The sequence below is a fragment of the Manis pentadactyla genome, chromosome 19 (genome assembly GCF_030020395.1).
Source record: "Manis pentadactyla isolate mManPen7 chromosome 19, mManPen7.hap1, whole genome shotgun sequence".
Taxonomy (NCBI): Eukaryota; Metazoa; Chordata; class Mammalia; order Pholidota; family Manidae; genus Manis; species Manis pentadactyla.
Genome location: NC_080037.1, coordinates 24545973 through 24559574, shown reverse-complemented (window position 1 = coordinate 24559574; position 13602 = coordinate 24545973). Strand labels below are relative to the sequence as shown.

Sequence of the window (13602 nt, the reverse complement as noted above, 5' to 3'; positions counted from 1 at the left end):
TTAAAGATGCCATACAAAAGGAAATTCAGAGAACAAAAGACAGCTTTTGGAAATTAAAGATGTTTATTAAAAAATCTACAAAAGAAATGGAAGATAAAGTTGAGGAATCTTTCAGAAAGTAGAACAAAGTCACTGAGTGTAGGATAGGGATTTCATGCAGAACAACAAAGATTTAACATTACTGCTGTACAAAATAGCAGAGAGAGCTGACTGAAGATACCCGAGATTGGTAGGCAGTACTGAGTGTCTGAAAAGGCAGAGAGGTGCAGGCAATAGTAGAGAAAGCTGTGGTTACATCGCTGTGGATTTGCAGAAAGAATCAAACATCTCTATCTTCTCATGAGCAAAATGGAGACAATAAGACAGTTAAAAAGGCTAAAAATATTTCAAACAAGAAGCAGAGCACTTGCCTCACAGTAAATGTTTCCTAAATGTTAGCAATTAAAGAGACCTGAATCCTTCCCCTTGGGAAAACCAAGCTCTTGGAATAAAAAGAATATTAAAAAACAACATAGAATTCTGTCAAAAAGCACACAACTGTAGATGGGCCCACACTGAGCTTTCAGACTTGCTTAGGCTACGAGTTAAATCGATTTAGAAGCTCATCTAAATTCTTTGTTCTCTCTGTGTTGGCTTGCCCTCCTCTCGTAAGGCCCTGAGGGACCCAGGGACAGCAAGGGTCACAGTGTTGGTGGACAACCCCAAGTCAATTTTATCACACAAACAGGTGTGAGATTTCAACTGTTATAAGAGTACCAAGAGTCAGACTACAGTAGGATTATGTGTTCTCGAAGTTTTAAATAGTGATAGCCCAGTTCTAGGCTGAAACCAATAGCAGTGCCTGGAGCGACACGCCTCTCAGGGAAGCCGGGCTTGCTCTGTCTGATTCTCACGAGGGCGTGCAGGGAGCGTGGCTGGTGTTTTCCCGGGATGCCCACCCGTGTGACAGCAGCAGCCCGCAGTGGCAGAGAGGACAGAAGCGACTTTGGAAGGAGCAGCTCCTCTCTCTTTGCTTCCTTCCTCACAGTTGTTCCTCTTTCTCTGACTTTGTATGGCTGGTATGATTTTATGTTTATGTATTTTCTATTTTTATACACTATGTGTAAGCTTGAGCCAAACCAATAACCTTAAGTTATCTGTAAATCTTAGAATAGGTCTCTTCAAGGCCTTGTGCTTTCAAGTATTAGGAATGTTAGTGAGTTGGAATGATGTGTAAGTCAGGGCACATGGCTGCAAGTAACAGAAAAGTCTTCTCAAATCAACTTTAATTGGTAAGAAGTGTTTGTTCACTCACATACCTGGGATGTCTGGAATATAGCTGAGTTTAGCTATTGTTGGGTATAATGGCTTAAATGATACCAGAGGTTTTTGTCTGTTTTTTTATCTATTTGTTTATGTTAGTCCTTGGGTCTTTTTTTCTTGTAGTGTAGGGACGTCTTCTCCATATGACTTGGAACTATGGCCATTAAGTAGCCTTAAATGTACATATTCCCACAGTGTGACGCCAGAGGCAAAGAGGAAATGCACCTGATTTGAACTAACGTGACAGTTACATGGGGGGCTCTGGCTAACGGCAGCCTTGTGCTCATCTCTGAGCAACTCACTGTTGCTGCGGGTGCAGGAGATACCGATTGGCCCGACATGGTCTCTTGCTCAAACCTATAGCAGAGTCCTGTGATATGGAGATCTTTCTCAAAAAGAGGGGTTGAGCTGTTGCAAGTTTTGCAGATAAAACTGTAGTTAACTATATTTTACATCATGAGAAAGGAGATAGATCTGCCTTTATTTTCATTACATCTTTGATAACTATATTCAATCTCAGCTCCTCAAAAACATGGCAGACATTCTTTCAGTGGGGACTGGTGTGTAAGTTAGTGCTTGGTGGGTGTATCTGGCAACTGGCAACCATATGCAAGCACATAACAATGTTAGGAGAATTTGTTGTGAATGGTGCTTTTGATTGAGCTGTTGGTTCATTCATTCTTTCAATAGCCTTTATCAAGTACCTAGTACAGGCCATATATAGAGAAAAAAACTTTTTGTCTCTTTCCTCATCAAATTTATGGGGTAATGAAAGAGAAAGACTATCAGATCTACACACACACTGACACACAATTTGAAATTTTTAAAAATGTTATTGAATTATGTAATGAGTGTACATCTGAGTTATGTTGGCATATCAGAGAAGCTCTCTCACAAGAAGCTGTAATTAGGTGGAGTCTTGAATGAGTAGGACTTAACTAGTTGAGAATAGAGATGAACTTCCAGGGAGAAGGAACAGCATTTGTGAAGGGCCCAAATTGGAACTAAAATACTGAATCAAAGATGCTGTATCAGAACGAAGAGAGTGAGGGGCTTAAATGTAAGGCAAGAGATAAAGAGATGGGGCAAGACTTTACAGCCTGGGCTAAGAAGTAATATTTTTATCCTCTGTATAATGAGGAGTCCCTGAAGGGTTTAACTCAAGACAATAATACAATTTATGTTGACAAAAATCATTCAGGTTCATTCATCTGTTTATTCAGGCTATAGACTATGGAACTACGGAACAAGACTTCCTGGGCTTGAAATCTAATTCTGCCACTTACTAGTCGTGATACAGGACAAGTTTATTAATGGCTTTGTGCATCAGTTTACTCATCTGTAAAATGGGAACAGCAATAGTAAGTACCTCACAGGTTTGTTGTGAGAATTAAATGAGTTAAAATATATAGTTTTGAAAAATACTTGGAGTATGGGAAGTGTTATCTAAGTCCTTGCTATTATTGTTATTATTATTAAACATATTTATCAAGTGGTTTCTATGTGTCAGGCATTGAGGAAGTATGAGATGGTTTTTGCAAAGAATGGGAGTGTTTTCACACTAGAGAATTTATAGTTAAGGTTATCAGGTAGGATTGAGTGTCATTTTCAGTTGAGTGATCATGATTTGTAGGACTACCAGTATGCCCAAATGTTTAATTATTATTCTGTCTGGATTTCAAGAGTTAGACACAGACCTGGATTTCATTTCTAGCTTTGCCTACTACTAACCAAGAGTCTCCATTCAATATGTCTCATTTTCCTTCCCTGTAATATAGGACATTAAAAACACCTGCCTCATCATGTCATTATAAAGAATAAACAAAATTGTATATGTCTGAATTTATGTATGTACAAATACATACATATTTTTATGTGTGTCTTTACAGTGCCTGTTAACATAGTAAGTACTCACTAAATGGTATTATTAATAATTTTATTATTTTATTACATTATTTATATTATTGTTATAATAAGCCTCTATGCTTAATTTATGGATCTTTCTGATACATACTCTGAGTTATTGAGAAATTGGATTAATCGTTAGTGTTTAAAATATACCCTGAAGAGGAAGAATACACACAACTATTATTGTCATTATTTTTAGGTAAAGGAGTAGAAAAAAAAGTAGAAAAAAAATAACAGGAAATAAGGAGAGATTTATATATTTTAGTAAAATTAGTTATGGAATTTTAAACCATTGATGGTAAAAATATTTTTAAAAATTATTTGTATGTTAAAAGTAATTACTGAGAAGAAAATAAAATAGTGACATACCCTCAAAATATTTTCTTACCTGGCAAACATTATTTCTATAACCTTCATGTGCAGCTTTAAGTTTTATCCTCCTCTTTAATTATTTATAAGGAAACAAAAAATTTAGTGTTTTTCACTAACATAGCATAAATACAGCTCACTAGCATAAATGTTTGCTCTTTAAAAGGCAAAATCTGATTTGAGTATCTGTGTTTGTTATTTTCAAACCTGCCTTCAAATCTACCCTTCTACTTTCTATTCTTCTTGTCTCTTAACTAAACATACCATGCATATGCTAGAGGCAGATGGGCTTAATTTTTATTATGATCTAAAACAAATAAAAAGTGAAATATGAAAAGAGATTTCCATTTATATAGCAATAAGTTAACATTAAATCTAGCTTTATGGTGTTTAACTTTGAGATATTCTGCCAAAACACAATTGATTGATAGGATTGAAATTAAAACCGCCTACAGGATACCTCAGCCAATAAATCAACACTGAGGATTATGGAGCTAAGGTCATTTTCTTTATTGCTCTTGGGGGAAGAAGTAGATAAACACACTTAAAAAAGTCTGTGGGCCTCTGTGCCCTGCAGGGATTCAAACAGAAGATGAGGTAACTGACCTCAAGAAGTTTGTAAACCTGTGGCAGGGAGCATACAACAACTCTAGAAAGAAACTAGGAGAAAGTGCCTGCAAGTGAACTGACTACAGGACAAAGACAAGAACAGCCCTGAAAAAAGATCAACAATGGAAAAGTGAATCATTAAGATGAAACTGTCAGCAAATATCCTGCATTTCCTCTGCATTCCACAAGCCAGGACATGATTCTAATTCCTTCCTTGCTAGAACTGTCAACACCGCTTACTGAGAGAGGTTTTCCAGCATTAAACAAATGGGGAATGAAGATTCGCTTGTGTAATTTTCCTTATAGCTAGCTATGCAGAAAACACATATCTCATAAAGAAAAGACATTTATACATGCATCTTATATTTCAGGCCCCAAATGGTTCTCCTAAAAATATGTGTAAATTAGATACTTGGCATCAAAAGTTTAAAAGAGGATATACTGTGTCTCTCTTAATATACAATATAAGATTTATTCCAACCTTGCAGGGAATAAATGCTTAATTTGTTATTAAATGTAGTTCCTTTCTCACCTTCACACTTTCTCCTAGACCACTGGAATTTCCTCTAACACTGATTTTGCTCTTGTTTTTCTTGTGCTTTTGCCCAACTTATTAATTCCTTTTTCTGGCTATTTTCAATGTCTGGTGAAATTAGTCCAGTATGATAAATTTAAGCTTTTTTTTCATGGATGAGAAACTAAAGACAAATTAGAAAGCACCAACATAGAATTGTCAGTTTTTTGTTTTGCTAATGTAGACATCAGCTAGAAATAAAAAATGCTGAATAGATTTAGTTATATGCAAAATCCACTGCATTATACATATTTCTTTTATTGCTTCTTAGGATGGTAGAAAACTTATTACTGGCTGACACCAATCTGGGACCGATTTTTGATTTACTGTTCTAATCTGAGAGAATTAGTCTAAAGGATCTAAACCTTCAGGTTATTAGAAAAATCAATTCTCTGTCTCCTTTGTTTTATGATTACAAAAAATTTAATTTAAAAAGTTTTAAAATTGTGTTTTCTTTTCTGTTAAAAGAAAGTATAATCTCCAGTGACTCTTCCCCATTTTAGGATGAAGTCTGCACTTTTGAAGATAGCTTGTATTTTCATTATCTGGTTACCAGCTACTGTTATAGTCTCTTCTTCCTATCACTTATTCTGCCCTCCCTATGTGGGTCTCTGTATACACCCACCTGTGGTCCACTCCTGTATTACCAGGCTCCTTTGTGCTTTAACATATGGTGTTCTGGTCTGAGAAACTGGTTTAAAACCTAATTCAATAGCCAAATCTCAGGGGAAGCCTTTCCAAAGACCTCCAAGCAGAGCTAGTGGCTTCTTCCCTGTGCTCTCATGAATATATACTAAATTCTACATGTATATATATATATATATATATACTCCTTGAATACGCCCTATAGTATTGTACTGCAATGTTTTATTGATAAATTCTCTTAGAGTACAGCTCCTTGAAGATAGAAACTATCCTTTTAGACTTTTATATGCAAATGATGTACATTGCTGGAAAGTTAAAATAAATGCACTAGGCAAAGGTACTCTATATTTTGAAATTATAATCTTTCTTAGGCAAGACTTGTTTGCACTGGCTTGTATAGGTAAAAGGAAGTAGTATAGAGATTTATTCTCTCACTGGCATGAATTCAGCTGTTCTGATCACTATCTGTACCATTCCACTAACCCTGAGAAGACAGAATGGCTACCTCAAGGGCTTTGTTTACTTAAAATGCTCCACCCGGACATGTGTCTATGTATCTATAAAAAGAATGAATTAAAAAATATCTTGATGGGTATATATACACACACACCAAGGTAAACAATGCTTATTGTATCTTTCCATGCCAATAAATATGCTCTTATTTTATAATTTTTTATAGCTGCCTGGCTAGACTAGATGGCTGTATCTTATTTGCATGTTTTAGTTCTCTGGCACAGTGTCTGGAATAAATATTTGTTGAATGAAGGATAAAACATTTCATCAATACTTTTATTTAAGACTGATTTGAGAATCTAATGAATCCAGGAGCAACCTTACATGCAGCCCTAAGTGGGAAAACAGGAAGGGAAATGAAAGAGAAGTGGTGGCAATGGAGTGACTCATTCTGTTTTTGTGTTGAATTCCCTCTTATCATAAGGTAAAAAGCAGTGACTGAAAAAAAAAACACCAAGATGTGGTTTCTCAAAACATCATCATCATTTCCTTACTGAAATGACAATGTGACAACATATGATTATGAGAATCGGTTTGGGTGCCCAGATTGTATGTCCTTGACGCAGGATGCGAGAGTTACCTTAACCAAAACATTACCTTTAGTGAGGTATTAAGAATTCTGACATCACGTTATGAAATAAAGTAATTGAGAAAATAATAAAATGATTTGAGAAATTATTTAAATATGTGTATTGAGCATTATATGACTGGTAATTGTGAAGGACCCAGCCTCCTGGCATCTAAGGCTGTTTAGTGAGGTGATGGCTCTCCTACCCAATACCAAGATGCGAAAAAGAGCCTGCTTTACCTACAAATATCTTTTCTAAAGACTTTTTTTAGCCTTCACTTGGAACCTTGAACTGCCTCCTCCCCCTGTTCCTCTCCTCATGTCCTGCCTGCCTGCCTGGTGATTTCAGTAGGATATGAAGGTATCACGGCCCTAGCCCCATACCGTTGTTCATTAAACCAGGCCTGCTGCTGCCTACAGGAACTCCCAGCCTTCATCCTCTCCATCCTTTGTTCTGAATGGAGAGGAAGGCCTTTACTCTACCATCTCCAAGAAACAGGCTTTGGGGAATAGCTGTGGGCACTTAACAGGATGAGTTCCCTGCCCAAAAGCCAGTCTCTTTTTTTCCTCAATAGCAAAGCCCTGACTTGATTTGGATGTTCACTTCTGTCCCTGTGATTCAAGGGTGAAATCCCACTCCGTTTTAGAAATCCTGTTCCCTTGTCAAAGGGTGGCTGAGGGGTGAGTATATGATCTAGTTCTAGCCAGATCTAGCTCCTGGGAAGCTTCTGGGAAGGATCTCTTCAATCTAAAAAGGGACCCAGGGAAGAAATACTCTCTCTTACTATTTTGAATGCTGTGGTACCTGCAGTGATTCCAGGAACTGCAGAGGCTGCCTTGCGACAAGAAGGTCCGTCCAGCCCAACATGGCAAGGATGGAAGATTGGAGAAAAATGGAAAATACAAGGTTCGCTGATGAATTTGATAAGCCACAGAATTAACACATCCTGGAAGCACCTACCTCAGAGCTTCTTTTTTATGAGATAAGTTGACTGATTTGTTGAAGTGGAGGTTATCTACTTGGAGCCAGAAGCATCCTTACTGCCAAACTCTCAACCGTAGGAGGACTTAATCCCAATGTAGGACCCCAGACAACTCAGTCAACCAGTTTTTGACTCAAATGCTTTCATATATATATATAATATTTCTTATTTATTCTTTTTCCAATTAAAATTTCCACTTCATACAAAAGGCTATAAAAAACAGTGACAAAATAATTAGACTTTTACACCTGGCCTGATCCCATGTCTTTCCATCTTCAGAGACATCTTCCATTGCTTCTATCAAATCAGATTTCACAGTTCCTGGGACACACATGTTCTTTACAATTAACGAATCTTTACCAGCACTATGATGGAAAATAATTTTTTATTGGACTTTTATCTATTCTTCATATTTAGTACAAATCCTATTAACTTCTAGCATTCCATCAGTCAAAATAACTTCGTTCAGTCTATGTATTGCACTTGGTTTGAATCAGTCCTTTTGTAGTTAATAATTATTTGCTTGATCCTATATGTATATACTGTCAGTCTCCTCAAATAAATATAAAACTTTTTAAAGGCCAAAATGAAACTATTTTTGTTCAATGATTAAAAAAATGGTGCATTTTTCATATTAGTGTATCTCCTACACCCCTGGTACATCGCTTCTTGGGGAGCAGGTGCTACATAACAATTTGCCAACTTGTCACGTGTGAAATGAAAAGGTTTGATTAAGTGACATTCAGGATCCTTTCTGACTCTCAGGGACAATGTTGGTGTTTAAAGAGAAGTGAAACAATGGTGCTTAGAGATATATGAAAGTTTGAGAGTAGGAAAAGAAAGAAAGGAAAACCTAAGCGTGGGTTGGAGTGAAATACAAGTATCTTGAACTTTTTTTTAGATTGGTGTTTTTAAAACTATACTTCTATTTTTGTATGTCTTTGCTCATGATATTTACTTTTTGATGACTATCCCGGATAGCTCTTTGTTAATGCAGAAAGTCCCATTATTTGGGAGGAAAGTGCTGAAAATAGAATCTCATAATTCATGGCCAATAATAATTTTTTTACAGGCCTGTCAATATTTTGGGCTTTATTGTAGAGTGATTCGCCCTTGTTTTCAACTTTGCACACCCCTGACATGTTGGACTTGGAGGGGGATTTGCTTTGCTTGAGGGAAACACTCCAATGGGCTATTTTTGAACTGCCTTGACATTTAGACTTGGAAATACTGTATTTCCAAGATATTTATCCCTGGATAAGCTTGTAATGCTGATGTAAAACTATATCAAGTCAGAATTTTAATTATCGGCTGATGTGTTCTTTCATAGAAGATTTTCCATGTTGATTTCTCTTTGTGTAGATTAAGTGATGGGCACAAAATAAATACAAGATGGGGGAAATGTGCAAGGTTCAAGGACAAAAACTTACCCCCTAATTATTTATTTCACACTCTCATCTCTGAGGTTTATGATTATAGGAAAGACACACATACAAAACTCCCAGAGACTCTGTGTTTTCTTTTAGTTTAATGATGGATCAAACCTCTGCTTGCTTTTCCAACACTGCCCCAATTAGTTCTATTAGCTCACATGAGAGATGGCAGCTAGGTACACATCAGCTACGTGGCTGGTTACACTGAAGAGATGAAGTGGAGGCGGGATGTGGAGGAGGCATTAGGAGGAAGGAAATGGAGGCTGCAACAGGAAGGTGAAGAAGTGAGAATGGGGGAGCTCATCTACTCCTTGGCTGGACATAGGAAATGGAGACTTCACTCAGCTGCAGTACAGAAGCTGCTGAAGAAGAAAATCTGCTGTGTGCTCGTCTAGAAGCAGGTACAGCCTGGTAGTGAGACCTGCAGCTAAGGCCAAACACATGCAAACTGCAGAAGCGGAAGGCACCAATAAATGCTCGTTGTGTATGTTTTTGACTGATGACTATTTCTTCACAATGAAAAGCAGTCATTAAACTAAAAACATCCTTCTTTCTGCATGTATCTTCCACTCTTTTCTCTAAATTTGGGAGCACCTTAGCAGTCTTTAAAGCTTCATTTCTCTGAATCCTTTTCTGATCTCCCTGCTCCCTCTACTAGGCAGAAATCTGTCATTTTGTTTTTTTTGTTTTTTTTGATGTCATTAATCTACAATTACATGAGGAACATTATGTTTACTAGGCTCCCCCCTTTACCAAGTCCCCCCCACAAACCCCATTACAGTCACTGTCCATCAGTGTAGTAGGATACTGTAGAGTCACTACTTGTCTTCTCTGTGTCACACAGCCCTCCCCGTGCCTCCCCCCACATTATACATGCTAATCGTAATGCCCCCTTTCTTCTTCCCCGCCATTATCTCTCCCTTCCCTCCCATCCTCCCCAGTCCCTTTCCCTTTGGCAACTGTTAGTCCATTCTTGGGTTCTGTGATTCTGCTGCTGTTTTGTTCCTTCAGTTTTTCCTTTGTTCTTATACTCCACATATGAGTGAAATCATTTGGTACTTGTCTTTCTCTGCCTGGTTTATTTCACTGAGCATATACCCTCTAGCTCCATCCAATTGTCCTCTAGCTTCCTGTTGTTGCAAATGGTAGGATTTGTTTTCTTCTTATGGCTGAATAATATTCCATTGTGTATAATATGTACCACATCTTCTTTATCTATTCATCTACTGATGGACACTTAGGTTGCTTCCATTTCTTGGTTATTGTAAATAGTGCTGTGATAAACATAGGGGTGCATCTGTCTTTTTCAAACTGGGTTGCTGAATTCTTAGGGTAAATTTCCTAGAAGTGGAATTCCTGGGTCAAATGGTATTTCTGTTTTGAGCTTTTTGAGGACCCTCCATACTGCTTTCCACAATGGTTGAATTTATTTACATTCCCACCAGCAGTGTAGGAGGGTTCCCCTTTCTCCACAACCTCGCCAACATTTGTTGTTGTTTGTCTTTTGGATGGCAGTCATCCTTACTGGTGGGAGGTGATATCTTATTGTGGTTTTAATTTGCATTTCTCTGATGACAAGCGATGTGGAGCATCTTTTCATGTGCCTGTTGGCCATCTGAATTTCTTCTTTGGAGAACTGTCTGTTCAGCTCCTCTGCCCATTTTTTAATTGGATTATTTGCTTTTTGTTTGTTGAGGTGCATGAGCTCTTTATATATTTTGGATGTCAACCCTTTATCGGATCTGTCATTTATGAATATATTCTCCCATACTGCAGGGTTCCTTTTTGTTCTATTGATGGTGTCCTTTGCTGTACAGAAGCTTTCAGCTTGTTCATTTTTGCTTTTGTTTCCCTTGCCCGGGGAGATATGTTCATGAAGAAGTCACTCATGTTTATGTCCAAGAGATTTTTGCCTATGTTTTTTCCTATGAGTTTTATGGTTTCATGACTTACATTCAGGTCTTTGATCCATTTTGAATTTACTTTTGTGTATGGGGTTAGACAGTGATCCAGTTTCATTCTCTTACATGTAGCTGTCCAGTTTTGCCAGCACCATCTGTTGAATAGACTGTCATTTCCCCATTGTATGTCCATGGTTCCTTTATCATATATTAATTGGCCATATATGTTTGGGTTAGTGTCTGGAGTCTCTATTCTGCTCCACTGGTCTGTGGGTCTGTTCTTGTGCCAGCACCAAATTGTCTTGATTACTGTGGCTTTGTAGTAGAGCTTGAAGTTGGAAAGCGAGATCTTCCCCACTTTATTCTTCTTTCTCTGGACTGCTTTGGCTATTCGGGGTCTTTGTGGTGCCATATGAATTTTTGAACTATTTGTTCCAGTTTGTTGAAGAATGCTGTTGGTAATTTGATAGGCATTGCATTGAATCTGTAGATTGCTTTGGGCAGGATGGCCTGTCATTCTGTTTTTGAGCTTTTCACTATACATGGTAAATGTGTATAGCCCCTATCATGCTTTATATACCTTTTTCTTATTACTGTTTTTGCTCTCTTTAGAGCAGGGATTGATTCCTAATCATCTCATATCCCTGGAATTCAGATTCAATGTATGTTAACTCAATGTATAAATAAATAAATGAAGAGTGGTTAGGGGAGAGGCTTAGAGAGTAAGCTGGTAAGGGCTAAAGGATCCAAAGTTTAATGTAGATATGTGCATTAGTGGGTACCGACTTACAACTAATTTTAAAAACTCCCATTCATGTCAGGGCGTGGACACTGCAATGAGGAGCATCCTTTCCCTGCTCTGTTTAGGAGTCCTGCTATTGGCATAGTGAGGGGGGCTATCCTCTTTCACTAGCTAAATCCATATGATTTTATAGGAGAAATGAAGAGTATCTCATCCTCTTGGAAAAGTTGTGGATTTGTATGTGAATTTATTCAGTAACCTTCTCCAAGTATTTACTAGGTATATATAATGTTCTGGGCACTATAACCCACACAAGGGGTACAGAATTCTGTAATTTCCAAAGTATGCACAAGCTGCTGTCTTGCCTTTGAGGTTCCCAAGAAAATATTCCAGAAAGAAATTCTAGTTCCCTACAGTTCAGTTTTTTTCCCCTCCAGTTATTGGCAGTGAATGAAGAGTTCAGCAGGAAATCTCTCCTCCACCCTGGAAGGTGTTTGGGTTTTATAGGAAAGGATCTGGGCTTTGGACACATGCTGATCAGTCTCTGAATCCCTTCTCTTCACTTAGAGCTAACATGGTAGTTCACTCAATACCTATAAACATCAATTTCTTTATCAGCAAACATGATAATACCTATCATTTGTGGTTGTAGTAACAATTACATGAGATAATGAACATGTGTATATACTAGGAAGTGGTGCTCAGAAAATGGTGCTATGAGTATTCTTGTTCTTTCACACAGTTCAGAGTCCCACGAGTAATTCCCTTCCGTGAAATCCGAGCTTCCTCCTTGACAGTGTGCGTCGCTTGGGCATTCAGAGCAGACTCTGTACACTGAACTCTTTTCTGAGGTAGGAATTGTTTGTAACATGTTGTGAAAGTGCCTGGATGGTGCAGAGAGCCTGGGGAGAGAACACCCAAGCTGCCAGCGTCGCCACAATGCTGGGACTTCTTCCTCTGCGCCTCGAAACCACTCCAGGCCCAGAATCCTCCTCCTGAGCTTTGCCAGGGCTGGATGGGTGGTGGCATGTCTTGGCTGAAAGGACAGCGTAAACCATAGAATTTTCACAATGGAGTAAAAAAGCCTCAAGTTAAAAAATTACTAGCTAATTGATCTTGAGAAAGTTAAACGTGTGGTAGACAGAATAATAATCCCTTCTCCCCAGGGATGTTCATATCCTAATCCTTGGAATGTGTGAATATGTTGCTTTATACAGCAAAAGGGATTTTTTCTTTCATTACAGACGTAATTAAGGATTTTGAGATGGAGAGAATATTCTGGATTATCCAGGTGGGCTCAATGTTAACACAGGATCCTTACAAGGAGGACATAGGAAGAATCAGACTCAGGAAAAGGAAACTGTGTCCATAGGAGCAGACTTTGGAATGATGTGCCTTGAAGACGGAGGAAGGGCCACGAGCCCCAGAACGCGGCCCCTCTGGAAGCCGCAGAAGGCGAGGCGACCGGTTCTCCCTGGACCTCCCTGCAGGGGGAGCCCGGCTCTGCCGACAAGGGCCGCTGTTTTTAAGTCACTAAATTCGTGATAATTAAAACCTTTAATTTCTTATCTCTAAAGTAAATGCTATACAACAAATGTTTATTATCAGGTATTATTTTACCTGGAAGATACAGCATGGAATATCACAAATCCCCTGCCATCAGGAAATTTGCCTTATAATGGAGAAATATAAATAAAAAATATTTTGAGATAATGAAAAATTCTGTGGAGAAATAAAATATATCAAGGGGATAGAGCGTGTGACTGGGAGTTGGGGGAGAGGATCTATTCCAGAGTGGGCCTGGGGCTCACGACAGGAGGGTGTTAGGCAGAGGCTATAATGATGATGAGGAGCCGCCGGGCAGGCGGATGGAAGGACACATCCGGTGGGGGTCCCACAGGGGGCGGGATTTTTCCAGAAAGCCACTGTAGCTGAAGTGGCACAGGTGAGGGGGACAGGGATGGGAGATGACACGGTGCGTGTGGGATGCCCCCTGAGGAGTTTGGATTTTATGCTAATAGGACCGGAAATCTTTGAAAGGTATAAACAGAGGCA

The 13602-nt window shown here is 38.5% G+C and overlaps 1 long non-coding RNA gene across 1 annotated transcript; it reads left to right on the top strand.

Annotated features, from left to right (window-relative positions):
• The first annotated feature begins 842 nt into the window (after window positions 1-842).
• On the top strand, window positions 843-13225 carry LOC130681671 (uncharacterized). Its single transcript, XR_008994902.1, has 4 exons — window positions 843-1058; window positions 2526-2663; window positions 12290-12398; window positions 12792-13225. It is a non-coding gene; the product is annotated as an uncharacterized LOC130681671 (long non-coding RNA).
• Window positions 13226-13602: the final 377 nt, after the last annotated feature.